General features: G+C 48.6%; 1 protein-coding gene across 3 annotated transcripts in view; it reads left to right on the top strand.

Moving 5' to 3' along the window:
- Positions 1–13586, top strand: part of TSHZ2 (teashirt zinc finger homeobox 2) — a 411205-nt gene that overhangs the window by 359688 nt on the left and 37931 nt on the right. The window contains exon 3 of one of the 3 annotated variants that reach the window (XM_031433596.2): positions 669–2301. The exons of the other annotated variants lie outside the window; for them this stretch is intronic. The gene's annotated coding sequence lies outside the window, so the exon portion shown is untranslated. Of the gene's footprint in view, positions 1–668; positions 2302–13586 lie in introns of those variants that run through there. 3 annotated transcript variants of the gene reach the window in all.

Raw genomic sequence — 13586 nt, 5'->3', positions numbered from 1 at the left:
TAGTGGTGAGAGCCAAAAGGAAAAGACAACAGAACAAGGTGATGTGATAAAAAGTGATGATCATTGGGGCAGGTTATTTCAGACGGGACTGTCACTGAAGGCATCTCTGAGGTGCCTGACCTTTGTTTGAGCTGTGGCTTGAATGATATGAAGGAGGCAGTCAAGAGAGGCTTAGGGGGGACAGAACCACCATATGTCCGGGTCCTAATGGGAAGGGAGTATGATGTCTTGAAAGAACACGGGACTGGGGGTGGCTAGCACAGAGTGAGCAAAGAATACGCGTGTAAAAACAGAATCGTTCCGGTAAGCTCTGTGGGCCGTGAGAAGTCGTACAGATTTGGTTCTAAGAGGGACAGGAAGCAATGAGAGGATTTTAAGCCAGGAAGTGACGTTATCCAAGTTACATTTTGAAAAGGAGAGTCTGTTATGGAGCCAGGATCTGAAGAGAGTAGAGGAGGAAGCAGGGGGACATTTAGGAGACCACTGGGGCCTCTGGGTGAGCGACCGCACCAGTTTGAATTAAGGAGGTGCCAGGACAAAGGAACAGCCCGCTATTTGGCAGATGGACAAGCAGGAGCTACTCCGCAGACTTGTGGTGGCTTGTAGGAACCCCGGCATCTCCTGACCATTTGCTGAACAAATGTATTGTTCTGTCTACTCTGTACCAGGCATTGTCCCAAGCCCTGGAGATGCAGAAGAGAATGAAATGGACAACATCCCTGCCCTCTTGCCTGGACCCTAAATAAGGGAGAAAAACCATCCAACACAAAACTGAATAATTATATAACAGTATGGCAGATGATGATCAGTGTCAAAGAAAATGAAGCAGGGCACAGGGATTGGGGAGGATGAAGAATGAGGGAGAGGTCACAACGCTGTAAACTGGTTATACTTCAATAAAAATATTTTTTTTAAATAATGAGGGAGGGGCAGCTACTTAAGATTCTGTGTCCAGGGGAGACCCATGGAGGGTGTGATATCTGCTCAGACTTGAATGGAGTGCCATCAAGATGCGAATCAGATGTCAGCTGTGACCCCACGTCTCCCTCATCCCAATGTGTCACCTCGATTTCCGCTCGATACCAGCCCCAAGCAGAACACGGCTCCATGTCAGATTCCCTCAGAAGAACCCTCCCTCACCAAAGCACCAACGAATGAGTAACAAAGACGGCTGCGACTTTTCACAAGGGGACCTGAAGGTGGGGTTACCAGCACCCCCCCAGCAACGCCTAGTCGGCCACCTTGATTTAACGGATCTCCGCAATGCAAGGTGTCCGCAGCCTCCTGGGGAGAGAGAGGCGCCGGCGTTCAGCTGCGCCCGGACCCTTCCTCTGCCTCCACGTTGCCGGTGCCGGGAATGCGTGTCCCTCCGCAGAAGTGCCATCCCCCTCGGGTCTCCAAGACCCGAGCCTGTGCTTTTTAAGGGAGAGTTCTGCTTGTCCACCCCGAGATCTACCGCTTTCAGCCCAGAGCTCAGCGCCCAGCAGATACTCAAACCACACCAGGGGAGAGAAGAAACCAAGGAATGTACAAAAGACAGCATCTTGGTGCGGTTCACAAGCCGGTCTCCAATATCATTAATGCTTATGATAAGATAAAGCCATTACTTACTAGCAAAATGAATAATTAACCATTTTTCAAAACCTAGTGGGATGGACAACAAGGAAGAGTGCTCTGAGTGATACGTCTAAATGACTTCTTGAAATACAGAGCCCACAGCCCCCTCTCCACAATACTTCCATCGATTGCCAAATGAGTTGAGGCCATTTCCTGACAATTTAGGGGAAAAGGGCCAAACCGTTAGGCTCCCATTCTGTCTTCAGCAGTTTGCAATTAGGAGCTGGCCTTGTTTAAAGCTCGAACTGTTATTACCTTTAATATCGAGATAGGACACGTTGATCCAAATGGAATCTGACTGTCTGATACAATCTAAAGGTAAGCCGCTCCAGAGTGCATCCCTCACCCTGTGCAACATCCAGGCCGGCTGATGTCTGTTTCAGCCGAGCAGTGGGCCATTCTCATGATGACATGATGGGGCACTGATGTTGCATGAACTTTTCTGCTGTTTCTCCTTTTCCAACTGACAGCTTTGCCCGGCACCCTCGGCCTGCCTGTTATCTCACAGAGATGGTCCCTGATTCCCTCTATTCCGATTAGCTTGGGCAATGATTGGGATAATTTAGGACTCGCACCGTGTGATCAGTTGTATGGTTACAACAAATAAAACATTTTAATATGAGCAGTCACTGCGTGTTTACTGTATCATATTGCGAAGAGCTGAGCAGATGCCAGACGCTATAACACAAGGGGGGATGTGAACTCCAGAATGATGACACTAATAAGGAAATTACAAAAGGCCCAACAAATGGCATTTGTGTTAAATCAATAATGCTCTGTTTGGTTTTTTTCATTCTAATATTTCTTCGAAAAAAAAATTATCTTTCTGAACAGTTGGTGATTCCTATTCTTGTCCGTCTTCCTGAACATAATTAAAAACATGTTGTGGCGTCTACTTAAGACATCAACTTTCCCAAGGCTGTCTTGTCCACTGCGTTTTAAACAAAGACACTTGTTTTGGCATTGTGCACTTAATTAATCATTGGAGGCTTTATTGCTATACCAAAAAAAAAAAGTGTTTGTTTAATGGCTCATCACAAGTCCAGTTTCTGCAGAACTTAATCAAATACAGAACCAACTTTCCCATCAGCTTAAATACCAAGAAAAAAATATAATGCAGGCCTTGCTTTTAGGATGGTATTTGATAAGAAATATTGGCACAGGACACCCTACTAATATAGATTGCCTAGGAATTATTTCACGGAGATGAGATGGACCCTTTGCTTCTGGAGTTGAGAATAGAAGTTCTTTATTTATTATCCTGGGCTGGTGGCTTCCAGTCTGTGCTCCAGGCAGATGGTTAAAATGGATTCTCTTTTTTTTTTTTTTTCTTTTTTTTTTGGGGGGGGGTTCTTATTGGAGTCAATTATATGTAACACAAAAAGGACCCTTTTCACCGTTTTTGAGGGTCAAGTTCTGCAGCACTTAATACATTAACATTGTTCCACAACCATCACCACCACCTGGCTCCAGAAAAGAACGAACTCTTTAGCTCCTGGTGTCTTGGTCAGCTCGGGCTATTGTGACAGAACACCACAGACCTGGTGGCGTCCAAACAACAAGGGTTTCCTTCCCCTGGCCCAGGAGGCTGACGGTCAGAGGTCGGGGCGCCAGCGTGGGCGGGTTCCCGGAGAGCGCTCTTCCCAGTCACAGGCGGCTGTTTTCTCGTTGGATCCTCGTAGCAGAAAGGGAGCTCCGGCAGATCTCTTTATTTTTTTTTTTATTTTATTGTAGTATAGCCAGTTTACAATGTTGTGTCAGTTTCTGGGGAACAGCATAATAGTTCAGTCATACATATATCCATTTTCATAGTCTTTTTTATTACAGCTACTACAAGATATTGAATGGTTCCCTATGCTATACAGTAGAAACTTGTTGTTTATCTGTTTTATATGTATTAGTTAGTATCTGCAAATCTTGAACTCCTAATTTATCCCTTCCCACCCCCTCCCCCTGACCATAACCATAAGTTTGTTTTCTATGTCTTTCAGTCTGTTTCTGTTTTGTAAATAAGTTCATTTGTCTTTTTTTTATATTCCACATATAAGTGATATCGTATGGTACTTGTCTTTCTCTTTCTGGCTTACTTCACTTAGAATGACAATCTCCAGGTCCATCGATGTTGCTGTAAATGGCATTATTTTGTTATTTTTATGGCTGAGTAGTATTCCATTGTGTAAATATACCACAACTTCTTTATCCAGTCATCTGTTGATGGACATTAAGGTTGTTTCCATGTCTTGGCTATTGTAAATAATGCTGCTGTGAACATTGGGATGCATGTATCTTTTCAAATTAAATTTCCCCCTGGATATATGCCCAGGAGTGGGATTGCTGGATCATATGGTTAAGTCTATTTTTAGTTTTTTGAGGAATCTCCATACTGTTTTCATAATGGCTGCACCAAACTGCATTCCCACCAGCAGTGTAGGAGGGTTCCCTTTCCTCCACACCCTCTCCAGCATTTATTATTTGTGGACTTTTTAATGATGGCCATTCTGACTGGTGTGAGGTGATACCTCATTATAGTTTTGATTTGCATTTCTCTGATAATTAGCAATATTGAGCATTTTTTCATGTGCCTACTGGCCATTTGTGTCTTCAGTGGAGAATTGGCGGATCTTTTTAATAAGAGCCCTAATCCCATTCATGACCCAGTCACCTCCCAAAGGCCTCACCCCTAATACCATCACACTGGGGATTAGGATTTCAACATGCGAATTTTGGGGGGACATTCAGTCCATGACTGCTGGGTTTTCATGGGTTCTTTGGACAGTTCCTTCTGAGCCCTCTCTCCCTCATTCTCTGATCCAGGCAGATGCCTCCCTCTTCCAAGTGGTGGACTGTGGCTCTCCCTTCCAGTCCTAGGGCCCCCCACCAGCTAAGGGACTGTCCCGTCAAACACAACTCAGCACCACCCCCACCGGCTCTCTCCCCTGCGTGGCCCACAGCAAACATCACCCATCCCTTCCCTGGACAACTTCTCAGGGTCAGGCTGGTCCAAGCAAGCAGCTTCCTCCTGGAACACCTGAGCCGTTAGACATCCTCTGTTCTGGGCGAGCCTCAGACCCAGCCACCCCACGCCCTAGTTTCCTGGGTGGGAGTCAAGCACCAGAGCTCTTTGTCTCCCCAGGCAGCCAAGACGTCTTGTTACCCACACTCCCTCCCCATTCGATTTAGTGTTTGTCTCATATCAGGTTCCCCAAGAAGTTGCCACTGAGACCAGGGCTCCTAATCCCGGGAAGCACCAGGAAAGGGTGAGAAGGGAAGGCACTTTGTCATGCAAGTTGTCATGTGGGACATGGGCACTTGGCCCCACAGAGAATTTGGGGAGCCAGTGCGGAGCACAGGCCTGAGTTCCTCCAGCCAAGGGGAGAAGCAGGGGGAGTTACAAACAGCTCCTGTCAATCACTGGTTGAAGCCCATGAGGTGTGCACACCTGCAACCACTCTGAAGTCACATGCCCCTAGGAGCCAGGCAGGAATGAACCAAGAGCGGCAGCATGGAAGACTACAGGGAATGGTGGGGAGTGTGGCAGACAGCAGAGCACTTGCCCAGTCCCGACGGGGTAGCAGCTGGTCATTTCCATGCAGAAATTTGGACCCAAAGTTGTCAGTTGCCCAATCTCTCAGTTTTTTTCATAAGAAGCTATTATGTGAAAGTTTCGGATTTTTAATTTGTTGGCAACAACTCCAGACTTTTCAAATACCCTGTGCAGTTCCCCCAAAAAACCCAAAATGTATCTTTCAGGCTAGATCCAGCTCTCCAGCCAACAGTTTGAGGCCTCTGGTATCAAGCATTTAACACTTAAGGGGCGTTTCTCTTTCCCTATCATCTGCTACTTCAGCTCCATTGTTACAAAGCCAGAGCATTCTGTGTTAATTGCATAGGTAGGCTTGGCCACCTAGAGGCAGTGGAGGAATGTGATGACCTCAGCTGCTCTGCCCCACGCCAAAGGTTCTGTTCATCCAAACGAGCCACTGGTTCGCTGTGTGTCTGCGCATGCGTAGCCCTGCCCACCCCCTCTGCTTACCCCATCAGCTAACTAATGTGACCCAATGGTCCTAAGGGGCTCAGGTGTCCTGCCGGGACTAAGCATGGTGTGAGTAATGATGTGTGTGCCTGCGGGGTTGCTAGGCAGCTAGTGAAGGTGGCTTCTCCACTGGGGCAACACAAGAGAGAGGTTCGTGGGATAGGCTCGTTCGGCCAGAGGCTGATGAAATCAAGACGGCTGAGTCACCCGAGATGAACTCAGGTGACTTCTGTTCTGTCTGAAGGAGAGACACACTCGTTGTTCAGACAGGAGTCCCTCCGTTTGTCCCCCTGCCTTAATACAGAAACTGACATTTCAAAGATGGGACCACGCACTGTGGATGGGAGCGGAAATGGTCTTACTACTTTAGGGAGGAACGTAGCAACAGCTGACAACATTTTAAGTATTTATTCTCTTTGCCTGCAAGTTTATGGCTGGAAATGTATCTTTTGCATCTATCCGGGCACGTACATGAAGGTGTGAGGGTGCGGGTATTGTCTCCACTGCCATAGACTCTGGTTCCAGACCCAGTGGTTTGAATCTCAGCTCTGCCACTCACACTCACACGTTGTGTGATCTCCAGCAAGTCGCTTCACTTCCCTGTGCCTCAATCTCCTCCTCTGAAAAGTGGGGCTATTAAAATACCTATTTCATATGTTAGGTGGGAGATTAAATGAGTTAATCCAGGTACAGCACTACTTAAATGAGGGGTATTTTCCCCCCGTTGGAATTGCACAGGCATTTTTCAGTTTTCCATACCAGGAGATCAACAGAGCCTTTCAAAAGAATGACGTAAACCTTTATGTGCTGATGGAGAACAATCGCAAGGTTTATTCTTTAATGGAAATACCAAACGTCTATGGTATTCACCTTTGTGTTAAAAAGAACATAGAAATTTTACCCAACAAAGAATTTGCTATTAGCCACTGAGCTTAGTCCTGGTTTTTCTTTTTAGGTAAGATTTTTATTTAAAATCTTATTTAAATAAGAATTTGTGTGTGTCTGTGTGTGTGTGTACACACTTATGTTTATCTGTTGAGAGAATATTTCTGGACTGATCAGAAAGGAGCACCAGGGTTGGATGTGGCACTTTTTAATTTTATGGCGTTTGAAATTTTTTACCAAGTTCTTGCAGTATTTTTCTAATCCAAGAAAAAAATCTTACTTAAAAGGCAAATCCAGGATGAAGCTCAGTGGCCAGTAGAGTGGACTTTAAAACCAGGGCTCGTGAACTCAGATGTCCACTCTCTCCCTCTGCCCGGCCTCGCTGGGAAAGCTACCGTCCCCCTGAAATCACCCCCCTCACCAGGGGGCAGGTCTGGGGGTGGCCCCGACTCCACCCCTTTCCCCTCGGGGACCTGACACTAGAACCGTCCCCTCTACGTGCCTCTTTCTTTTTTTTTTCAATGAGCAAGAACAGCTTCATAGGGATTTTTAGAGGACTGATTGAGGGAAGTTTCGCGAGGCGCCGAGGACAGGGCCTGTCACACATAAACAGGGGTTATTATTATATATGGTGGCTGATTTCCAACTACCAGCTTCACAAAGGTGGCAGCGAATCAAGATGTTCACTATTGTCATTTATGCAAATTAAGAAGACGACACCTAGAGAAGAAAATCTCTTTCCTGTCTCTCTCTCTCTCTCTTTTGGCTTTAATGGACCCCATTACCAAAAGCCCTTAAGGCTTCTGTTGATAACTAACACAATAAACACATTAAAATCAGCAAAATGCCAGGTTGGCTATTGTCTAAGATTCATCTTTTTAGTCCAATGCACAGCTTGGGAAATGCCTGTTGGTAGGGGAAATAAAATACGCAGTGATGAAATGATCTATATTGTTGACTTGGAGAAGCAGGCACTGAGGCTTCTATGGGTGCACCTGCAGCCGCGGCTCAAGCCCCTTCCTTCCACGTTTTCCGCTCCTTCCTCTGCTCTCAATCCATTCCCATCCCCCCGTTCCACCCCCCAACACACACACACAACCTGCTCCACACAGGCCTCCTGAATACCGCCACCTTTATGACCCTAAAACTGTTTTCTGGATAATATACCTGTCTATCCCTGCCTCTACAATTCCCCCCAAATCTGTTTAGTATCTGAACCCCAGGATGCAAACAATAAGCAAAGGCACAGCATAGGGCAACAACAGGACACATGACAGATGTGTGTGTGTGTTAGACGTGCGTGCGTGTCCACACACACGCAGGCACCATGGTCGTAGGAGACACAAACGAAAGTCTATTTAAGAGAAGTGAGGCAGTATTAAATCGACAATTATTTGCACTTTTTATATTGACATTTGAAATAGAAGCTAAATAATGCCTGTGTGTGCAGGTATGTGTTAGGGGGTGGGGGGATACATCATGATTCCAACCACCACCACGGGACAGTGGAGCCAGGGAAGGGTTTAAGCAGGGCGGGATGTGCAATGCAGAGTGGGTTGCGCAATGCAGAGTGGGTTGCCCTCGTGCCGTGAGAAAGGCAGATGGCGGGGATGGAGTGGAGGCAGGAGGCCATCTGAGTGCATCACTGTCACCACAATCACGGTAGGTCGCTCAGGGCTCAGAGCGAGAGGAGAGAGCAAAGGCTCCGGGTTGCCCCACCCCTGTGCCCAGCTGGTGCTTTGGATGCTTGTGGGGAGACTCAGTGGTCATCAGGGTGACGCTGGCCGGAAGCAGACCCTTCAAACATGGGAAGAATGCTCGCTTCATTGCCAGCGCAGGGGGACTGGACCTAATAACGATGCCCAGAGAATCTGCTCATCAGGCCTCACTGCTTCATACAGTAGGTGGATTTTGTTCACTTGTAAATGGAGAGCCCAGTCTTTGCTTTTTATCTCTGTGGCATCAACATCTCGAACAGGGCTCAGCACCCCAGGTCTGGGGAGCAGACCTTGCCCACCACCTGTTTGTGTAGATGAAGCTTTAGGGACCCGGCCACACCCATCGTTACCGTATTGCCTGAGCTGCCTTAGCCCCACCATGGCAAGGTGGAGGACTTGCTACAGAGCCCCTTGTGAACTGTGAAATATTTACTCTCTGGCTCTTTAAGAAAAAGCTCACCGGCCCCTGACCTAGCATCATGCAGAGAGCATATAATTATCTATTCAACGTATAAATGTGTAAATAGTAATAATGGGGCTTCCATTGATTTCTTTTTGGCTAACACACTCCTTGAACTCTATCCCCAAATGTGAAACTCTTTTTTTTCTGAGTCACTCTCATCCCCCTCATTGGTCCAGTCCTTTGGGGGAAATCCCTCTGCATCCAGAGCTGGATGCAGGGAGGACCCTTGAGGACAGCACACCGAAACATCTCGAGATGATGTTTTCTCAGCCTTGGCCCCCTGCACACGCTGGGGAGGGCAGTCCTCACATGGGGGCTGTCCTACTGAGGACCGGGCGGCGAGCCGCATCCCTGGCCTCCACCCTCTAGATGGCAGTAGCGTCCCCCTCCTCCCAGGAAGGGACCTTCAAAACCCTCCCTAGGAGGCAAGCATCTCCCCCCAGCAGAGAATCATGGCTCTAGAGAGAGAGGTTGTAGGTAAGACGTAAGTACCAGGTCCACTTGCAAACATCCCTGACCATATTCCCCATGTTAAAAAAATGCTTGACAGGAGATTACACAGCCCCCTCCGTGCTGCAGCCTAATGGCACAACCAAGCCTTAGACGGGACATTTCTGACGTCTCGCCTAAGTCCTGTATGCAGCATTCGCCCTGCTTTTTTCTTACTCTGTCATTAATATAGATAATTAATACATATTACTGCATATAATAATATATCATCTTATTATAAAAATGGAAAGCAGAACCGGTGCATATACGCTCCATATTAACCCCTTTTCCATGACAGTCTCTTAACAGAGAGAGCTGGGAAATATGTAATGTGATGAGTCAGCCACTCGGCAGATCCTGCTGAGTGAGTGGCCCCTCTGCCCGGCACGGCTTAGATGCGGAAGGAGAACAAGGGACCAGAATGACCAGGGTGCTGATCTCACGGAGACGCGTTTTAGTGAGAAGAACAGATAGCACGTAAATAATCAAAGTAACATCGGTCATTGCTCAGCGTCTGAAGCCGTAAGATTGAGTCACATGTCAATTCCATCTCAATAAAGCCAGAGGGGAAAAGAGTGCCTGGGTGGGCCCTTAGCTAAGATGGTAAGGAAAGGCCTTGCTGTGGAGAAGGTGTTTAAACAGAGGCCCACGTAACACTAAGGGGCAGAAGTGCCTGGTTCTGATGTGTTGCCAGCTCCATGTTTGTGTCCTGAACCGGGTGCGATGAGGCCTCCCTTGTGATGTTCTCGCATGTCCCCTGTCTTCTGATGTGAGGGAAGGGGCCTCAAAGTGGCCCTGGAGTCTCCGAGCAGCTTCATGAAACAGCTCCCTCGATTAGCCGGACTCTGCCTGATGGTCTCATACGGATTTCCTCAACGACTAGAGTCAGTGCCAAAAGTAGGGGAGCCCCGGGTCCTCAAGGAGATTAACCCGAACCTGAGGCCTCCTCCCCATCCCTCCCACGCCAGCCCGGTCCCCAAAGGCGCCAACAGTAAGACAGGCACCCAGAAGGGAGTGGGCGAGGCTGGGATGGCTCAGAGGATGGCAGAGTGGGGGCAACCTCCGACCACCTCCTCTAGACCAGAAGCTAAAGTTTTGGGGTGACCCTCCTCTCTCCTGCAGCACCTCCAGTCAGCTCCTTTCTCCCAAAGGATGAGCCACCTTGTACAATAAACCAGAGCCCATGGGTGAGTAATAGCTTGAGAAGAATTCAGACATGCTGGGAAGTTGTAGCTTGTTGTCGGAGCCAGGAGGAAAAATCAATTGTCAAGAGATTTTGGCAGCTTTATGGACCAGGCTGTTTTGTTCCGCTTGGGACCCAGCCTCCTAAGATACACAGCTGGATAAAGGGCGGGCTCTGGGGTCCTGCAGATGTGAGTGCAAACCTGGGCTGCCCTTACTAACTGCCAGACGCTGAGGAGACCACCTAAACTCTGTGGCCCGCCCTTTCTTCCTCTGCAGAATGGAAATTATGCTTTGGAGCATTGCTATGACAGTGAGCGATGAGTGCGGGTTGTTAATAATAATAATACATCCACCACGCACTGAGCTTTTACTGTGTAGGCACTGGGTTAAATTCTTTTGTCATAAATACTTCATCTTCCAGGCAGCACTAAGTGAAGGACCCATTTTACGGGTGGGAAGAGTGAGGCTGAGAGTTGTTAAACAGCGTGCCCACGTTGACCCACTTTGCAAGGAGCAAAGCTAGTATTTGAAGCTAGCCTCTGCTGTGGGCAATCCGTAAAAAAGACTGTCGTGTGTCATGGTTCTAATCGCAGGGAGAACAGGTGTGCGTGGATGGACAGAAATCTGCCCTCACTTCCCACAAACGTGGGCACCGTGAGTGGGCTGTGGGGCCTGGAGGAGCATCCACCCTGAGTGGGAGCAGTGGTGCCCTGTTGAGTGCACGCTGTCCTGGCACCCGATGACGCCACATTGCCAGTTTCCTGAGGCGCCCAGCTGAGCCCGAGGGCGGGTGGGCTGGTGCAGGGACCACCTGTGCACTTTATCTCTATGCCTCTTCCCCGAGTGTGAAGCAGGGATTCATAAATTCGTCCATCCATTTAGTCAGCTAGCATTTACTTATTGAGTGCCCATCCAGGGCCCGGCCCCAGCCTGTGAGAAGTGCCTGAGATGGACGCAAATGCTGCCCGCAAAGAGCCCGCACTCTGGAGGGGAGGAGGGTCCAGGGATTAGAACAGGTCACGTGATTGGGACCACGCAAAGCATCGAGTGTCCATGTTGGCGGGAAGGGAGGAGGGGAGTGTTGGGCACAGAAAGATGCTCCGTAGGAAATGGGGGTCAGAGGAGGTGGGAAAGGTGAGACAGAGCTGTGCAGAGAGCTGCTCCAGGCAGAGGGAAACAGAGTGGCCCAGACATGAGCCGGCCCGGGAGAGAAACGTTTCTCCCATTACCTTCCTCAGATCACCATTCCCACAAGATGCTCACTGGAAAACGTTCCTGGGGCCCAGTAAGTTTTGTAAGGCATCTGCCATTTTGGGAGTTTGCTTTACCCATTAGCATAAAGAAAGACAGACTGTGAGAGGTCCTGAGTGGGAGGCTTGTTCAGCAGTCATCTCTTCCCATGACACCTGTTGGCATCTCACAGAGCTACGTCTCCATGGAAACCAACTGCGGAAACTCTGGTTTAAACTAAGGGCCCTTTCTCTACAAGGGCTCCCACCTTCTGGACTCTCTGCCCCACACTGGCTCATTCAACAAACGCCCGTTGAGGGCCTCTTCACTGAGGGTCAGGCGCTGAGCCAGACCCAGCTGAGGACAGAGCAGGGACAAGACCTCGTGACTCCACTTAAAAAGTCACGTCCACGACGCAAGCAAACGTAGGCCGAGGATGAGCCAACTGTGAGGATCCTGGCACTTCCCTGGGAATTCGGTGACCCAGCTTTCCAGCGGGCACTTTTGGGGACTGAATGGAACAGACCTGCTCTAAATCCCTCCTCTCCTCTCCAGTGATACGTCAGCCCCAGACTCACAAATGTCCGGAGGGCACAAAAGTGATCCTGACCGAATCCGGATGCTTTTAAAGGGGAGAAGCCATGGTCGTTTAGGGATGAGACCAAAGGGAAAGTGCCCAGCATTGGTACCTTCTCAACACCTTCTCAAGAAGAAGAGTATTGCAAACTTCAGGACCACGCCCTGCGGATCTAATTTCAACCTACACCCACGCAGCACACCCCAGCCCTAAGCAGCTCTGAGAATGAACCGACTTCCCCCACCATGTACACACCTGCCAGACAGGCCTCAAAGATCTAGAGTCCAAAGGACAGGAAGCAGTGCTGGGGGGAGGGGAAGAGCAAAATCTGATTTGTTGATTTATGAAATGTGCTCATTCTAATCCTCCCTGAATACACTCATGTTTAGTTCAAACTATTAAGCCTCCTTCACTTTACAGTCAGGACTTCAGGAGCAACATGACCCAGGATTAAAAGCATAGAATGCAAGTAATAATGCCTACGCTTATTAGAGGTAATCTGAGTCCCTGCTTTTGGTCAGCTCCTCTGTAGGGCCTTTCCTATTTAACTCCTTGCTGTGTTCTTAGCCCCATTTTGCAGATGAGAAAACAGAGGCTTAAGAGGAGCAGTAGTTTATCCAAGGACACACACAGCCAATTAGACACCAACACTTTGTGTTGCCTCCTTATGAAAAGTGTATTTGGACGTTGGTGTGCTGAACTTTCAACCCCAGTGACTTCCTGCGGGGCCACCTTTAGGAAAATCTGCCAGTATCACCGTGTCTGAAGGTGCTCGGAACTCCCGCCCATCACCAGGGTCCCCCCACTTCATCCTTGCTGCAGTGGTGAAGGGTCCATTGGTTCGCCCTCACTTTGACCAGTAAGGCAACTGACCCCACAAGGGGAGACTGCACATCTCTCCCCTTAACACAAACTGCCTGTCCTCAGACCCCCGGGCAGCAGAAGGAGCAGGTGACAACGGTTCAAGCTCCGAGGTCTCGTACCAGGTGAGCGAGGCGCTCGTTTGGGTGAGAGGAAGCCTGTCCTGCTCCAGGAAACTAAAACTGTATATCCGAAAAAGCCAAGGCATCTTCCCTGGCGATCATCTATTGAAAGTGTGCACACCACAGAATATTAGTCCGTGAGAAAGAAGGAAACTCTGCTGTTTGCAGCAACATGGGTGAACCTGGGGGACGTTCTGCTGAATGAAGTTAGCCAGATGGAGAAAGCCAAGTACTGCATGATCTCACGGATGTGCGGAACCTAAAAAAAAAACTCGAACTCACAGAAGCAGAGAGTAGAACGGTGGTTACCAGGAGCTGAGGGATGGGGGACAAGCTTTTAGTTATAAAATGAGTATGTTCAGGGGATCTAATGCGCAGCATGGGGACTATAGTCAACAATACTGTA

Source organism: Camelus dromedarius, chromosome 18, assembly GCF_036321535.1.
Source record: "Camelus dromedarius isolate mCamDro1 chromosome 18, mCamDro1.pat, whole genome shotgun sequence".
NCBI classification, from domain to species: Eukaryota; Metazoa; Chordata; class Mammalia; order Artiodactyla; family Camelidae; genus Camelus; species Camelus dromedarius.
This window is presented reverse-complemented; position numbering and strand designations above follow the sequence as displayed.